Consider the following 6,212-nt stretch of genomic DNA (forward strand, 5'->3'; position numbering starts at 1 on the left):
ACCCACCACCACAGTCCACTATTTTGATCCTACACCAGGTTGACGCCCTAGGAGGATGAGACACTACCATTTAACACACCCTGTAACTCTTCTGCAGTAAAATCTCATAAACCCAAGTACTTCTCTGCAGCTGCCAACTTTTCTCTGCTTTACATTCCATTTCTGCAGTACAGTTAACCATGCCAATGGACGCTAAAAAGCCAACCTTCCTGAAGCATATTTCATTTGGGCAAAAGTTTACTACACACCTGGAGCCTCTTAGGATCCCACACCCTTGACCCATCTTCCTGTACTTCACTGTCTCAGCAAACACCTTCTGTACAAATCTGACCCTGGCAACCTCCACCTGCTTCTCTTGCACTTCTGATCCCCAGCATGGGCACCCATACAGTTAAAACACACGGCTTCTTTCACCAATACTTCATAATCCCTTGTCCCATACCCTCCTGCACACCTCTCACATCTAGGAATCTCCCTCCTACACACTGCTGAAACAACCATAAGCTTGGCACCTGAAACACTCGCTGGCAGGTGTCAAACACTGGGAACCTTCATTAGTTGATACAGCTACCACAGTAATCATTCACTCCTTTCAATGGCACCCTGTTCATGAGAGCAAAGCGAGAACAGGTCTCATTCGCGTGGCGCCTGCTCCCTCTGGAAGGAAGAAACGATCACAGGTCCACTTCAGGTTACCTTCACCAATTCATCCGCACCCAACCTGAAACCACACATGGTCCAGCCAAAAGTGGTGCACTTTCTCCAAATCACTCCTACTGTACCAGATTCATCTTTACCATGACCATCGGTGCAAGGCTCGCGCTCCGAGATCTTCACCACACCTGCCAACACAGGCAATTCATCTTCACTCTTCCAATTCACCCCCAGAGCGACTGGAGTACAGCTCATTCTGTTCGTACTTGATGCCAACCTTCCTCGACGCGCCATCTCCCTTATGGTTGCTAGCGTCATCAGATTCACACTCGTAACCTACTTCCTTCCACCCCATCGACCCCAAGCCTGGAAAAATACATGAAGATTTCATAACACTATCCGTGTCGGATGCCTTGTTCCTATCGCCATCTTCGAGAGCATGCTCTCCCGCTCAATGTTCTCTGACGTTTTATGCATTTCAGCATGTATATGACATTTGTGGTGTTAGTTAATAAAGCTTTGGATTTTGTATGCTTTACATGTTCTCGGGTGGTTAAAAAACTTTAGTGTTGGTCATTTTGCCACAACATACACAGTGGCCACACTTGTAATTACCATTGGGCGGGCCCTGGAGCCAAGTGTCACCTGTCCTTGGTAGCTGGATGCTATACGTAGTGGAAATCGGCTAGATTGCGCACACAGCGAAAACAAATGCAGGGCAATGTTGTGAACTCTTGTAGATTTGGATCACTTTTGAGGGTGTTTCAATACGATGGATTTGATGAGACCGGCATGCTGTCTATGGAGATTGTATGGGGGTGTGCTCGATTTGTGAGCCTAACACTCATTTGAAGGGTTGTCCACATACTTTTCTATATATAGTATATTTTCCAAAGTGTGACATTGTGGAAATATGACTTTTTCTGGACATCATAAATTAAGGTCTCCTCCCAGTGTCCCATAAATCAATGCCTATTAGTACAGAATAACTTATTTAAATGTAATTAGCAAATACATTTGAAAGTGTCTTTTAATGCAAAGGGGTCTATCCTATCAGAAGGGGATAAAGAGAGTCCTTTACTCAGGACTGACATTTGGGCATCAGTGAGAGACCCTGGTGATATGTTGATCACTGAATATTCTTGTTGCGGTTCTGACTGAACTTCCTCAGGTGGCCTGGAGGTGGATTGATGAGCCTGCTATTCGAAATAAAAACAGACTATGCTATTGCGTGCCACTACATTGAAGCCAACCATGGCTCACCTTCCTCCCTTCCTTCCTTCGCTTTGTAGCCATAGAACACAGCCAAATTACACCAAGAGGTGGTGACATGGTACGTTAATTAAAACAAAGAGAGACATTCTGGCAGTACTGCTTAGACACTGGATTCAAAAGGGGCTAAACAATTATTTTCACTGTCCTCGTTTCTATAATGTTGTTACCTTGATTTTTAGGGTCTGTATCTCCGGATTCACTGACAAATATAATCTATGTACACTGCTCAAAAAAATAAAGGGAACACTTAAACAACACAATGTAACTCCAAGTCAATCACACTTCTGTGAAATCAAACTGTCCGCTTAGGAAGCAACACTGATTGACAATACATTTCACATGCTGTTGTGCAAATGGAATAGACAACAGGTGGAAATTATAGGCAATTAGCAAGACACCCCCAACAAAGGAGTGGTTCTGCAGGTGGGGACCACAGACCACTTCTCAGTTCCTATGCTTCCTGGCTGATGTTTTGGTCACTTTTCAATGCTGGTGGTGCTTTCACTCTAGTGGTAGCATGAGACGGAGTCTACAACCCACACAAGTGGCTCAGGTAGTACAGCTCATCCAGGATGGCACATCAATGCGAGCTGTTTGCTGTGTATGTCAGCGTAGTGTCCAGAAAATGGAGGCGCTACCAGGAGACAGGCCAATTACATCAGGAGATGTGGAGGAGGCCGTAGGAGGGAAACAACCCAGCAGCAGGACCGCTACCTCCGCCTTTGTGCAAGGAGGAGCAGGAGGAGCACTGCCAGAGCCCTGCAAAATGACCTCCAGCAGGCCACAAATGTGCATGTGTCTGCTCAAACGGTCAGAAACAGACTCCATGAGGGTGGTATGAGGGCCCGACGTCCACAGGTGGGGGTTGTGCTTACAGCCCAACACCGTGCAGGACGTTTTTCATTTGCCAGAGAACACCAAGATTGGCAAATTCGCCACTGGCGCCCAGTGCTCTTCATAGATGAAAGCAGGTTCACACTGAGCACATGTGACAGACGTGACAGTCTGAAGACGCTGTGGAGAACGTTCTGCTGCCTGCAACATCCTCCAGCATGACCGGTTTGGTGGTGGGTCAGTCTTGGTGTGGGGTGGCATTTTTTGGGGGGGCCGCACAGCCCTCCATGTGCTTGCCAGAGGTAGCCTGACTGCCATTAGGTACCGAGATGAGATCCTCAGACCCCTTGTGAGACCATATGCTGGTGCGGTTGGCCCTGGGTTCCTCCTTTCCTCCTAATGCAAGACAATGCTAGACCTCATATGGCTGGAGTGTGTCAGCAGTTCCTGCAAGAGGAAGGCATTGATGCTATGGACTGGCCCGCCCGTTCCCCAGACCTGAATCCAATTGAGCACATCTGGGACATCATGTCTCGCTCCATCCACCAATGCCACGTTGCACCACAGACTGTCCAGGAGTTGGTGGATGCTTTAGTCCAGGTCTGGGAGGAGATCCATCAGGAGACCATCCGCCACCTCATCAGGAGCATGCCCAGGCGTTGTAGGGAGGTCATACAGGCACGTGGAGGCCACACACACTACTGAGCCTCATTTTGACTTGTTTTAAGGACATTGCATCAAAGTTGGATCAGCCTGTAGTGTGGTTTTCCACTTTAATTTTGAGTGAGACTCCAAATCCAGACCTCCATGGGTTAATAAATTTGATTTCCATTGATCATATGTGTGTGATTTTGTTGTCGGCACATTCAACTATGGAAAGAAAAAAGTATTTAATAAAGAATATTTCATTCATTCAGATCTAGGATGTGTTATTTTAGTGTTCCCTTTATTTTTTTGAGCAGTGTATATTTTGACATGTTTAATTGATTAACGAGACATACCATGCAGCTTATTGTTTTACCATAATTTGCCATTTACTTTGAAACGTTATCATTATACTTTATTTTTTACATTGTTGTGTCTCAACGGGCTATAAATAAGAGCTAAGCGCAATGGTCAGGTCACTGAGGAAGACCTCAGTTTGACGTCGAAACGTTAGTCACCTGTTCGCGTCCTGTACGATGGATGAAAGTGAGCATAAAGAAATCAATATCTGCCTTTGCCAGGTACGCTGCTACTTAATATTTGAATGGAGTTGTTTTTTGTAACTGTAGGATGAGAGTGCATGCACTGCAGCCTCAATTAGCCTAGCTAGCTAACGTTAGCTAGCTTAACTAGCTTCTCCCGGTTTGATGCAAGTCAAGACAGGTTCTTCGTAATCATATTTGCTGATAAATAACCTATGACAGCTATTAGTCTACTATAGCGCGAGTCGGCTTGGTTGGTTGCTGTCTCTCCCTCCCTCCTCCCCATGTCACTTGCTCAGAGTACAGACCCTCCCCGCCTGCTAGAGCGGCGCCTCTCCCTCGTGATTTATCAGCTCCGGTTAATAAAGTAGCTTTAAAAATTTAAAATAAACTTTTCTGCTGCTTTCTACACTTGGATCGGATCTGGATCCGACCAAGTCTCTACGAAATCGGTCTAGTTGTCCTCAATTCCATTTGGAACGGGTCTCTATATTTAAAAAAAAAAAAAAAATTATGCGCATCCCCAGGTACATGTCGGAACAGGTCCAACTTTTTGGAACCGTAAGTACCTCTAGTTAAAATACTATCAGCTTTTATGACATTGATAATGATACCACCTATCCGCGCATTCATTCTCTGAAGTTGCTGAAATAAATACATTACATTTCTCCACTCCTGTTCCGGAGTACACATTTACATGGTGTATTATTTTACTGGAAGAAATGCTTAATTCATATTAGATTATGTAGGAGGTTATCGACCTACAGTAATTTCAGTGAGGCTACTATTCCATTTAACCCATCTGAACAGTAGGCTACAGTTCCCTCGTTTGACGTGCCATATTTGATGCCCCAGTGTTTGAATAGAAGGGTTGGCTGTTTAGCAACAAATCGATGCCTTCGCAACTATGTTTTTTTAAATGTATTCATTTATTTTACCTTTATTTAACCAGGTAGGCAAGTTGAGAACAAGTTCTCATTTACAATTGCGACCTGGCCAAGATAAAGCAAAGCAGTTCGACAGATACAACGACACAGAGTTACACATGGAGTAAAACAAACATACAGTCAATAATACAGTATAAACAAGTCTATATACAATGTGAGCAAATGAGGTGAGAAGGGAGGTAAAGGCAAAAAAGGCCATGGTGGCAAAGTAAATACAATATAGCAAAACAGACGGGGTTGGCTTAGATTGTTGACAACATGTAAACTATATTTCGTCTCCTATGTTTTCTCTCAAGTACACTGTTACAGTTGTTGGTCAGCTAGCTAGGGTATTTTTTTGTTGCCATATTAGCATAGACATGACATCATCCTAACTGACCTAAAACAGGGAATTTTTACTAGGTTTAAATGTCAGGAATTGTGAAAAACGGAGTTTAAATGTATTTAGCTAAGGTGTATGTAAACTTCCGACTAACTGTATATCCACAGTAAAATGAGTCCTAAATCGACATAGCCTGAAAAGGCTGCTCAACAAGGAAGAAGCCACTGCTCCAAAACAGCCATAAAAAAGCCAGTCTACGGTTTGCAAACTGCACATGGGGACAAAGATCATACTTTTTGGAGAAATGTCCTCTGGTCTGATGAAACAAAAATAGAACTGTTTGGCTATAATGACCATCGTTATGTTTGGAGGAAAAAGGGGGATGCTTGCCAGCTGACGAACACCATCCCAACCGTGAAGCACGGCCGTGGCAGCATCATGTTGTGGGGGTGCTTTGCTGCAGGAGGGACTGGTGCACTTCACAAAATAGATGGCAACATGAGGATAGAAAATAATGTGGATATATTGAAGCAACATCTCAAGACATCCGTCAGGAAGTTAAAGCTTGGTCACAAATGGGTCTTCCAAATGGACCTCAAGCATACTTCCAAAGTTGTGGCAAAATGGCTTAAAGACAACAAAGTCAAGGTATTGGATTGACCATCACAAAGCCAATGACCTCAATCCCATAGAAAATCTGTGGGCAGAGCTGAAAATGAGTGTGTGAGCAAGGAGGCCTACAAACCTGACTCAGTTACACCAGCTCTGTCAGGAGGAATGGACCAAAATTCACCCAACTTAATGTGGGATGCTTGTGGAAGGCTAAGTTAACCAAGTTAACCAATTTAAAGGCAATGCTACCAAATACTAATTGAGTGTATGTAAACATCTGACCCACTGGGGATGTGATTATCATGTAAGGCTATCAGTGACATACCATTAAAAAAATGGAGAAAATGCAACATAACTTAGCATGGAAATAGCTGTTTTATC

This window comes from Oncorhynchus tshawytscha, linkage group LG13 (genome assembly GCF_018296145.1).
Source record: "Oncorhynchus tshawytscha isolate Ot180627B linkage group LG13, Otsh_v2.0, whole genome shotgun sequence".
NCBI classification, from domain to species: Eukaryota; Metazoa; Chordata; class Actinopteri; order Salmoniformes; family Salmonidae; genus Oncorhynchus; species Oncorhynchus tshawytscha.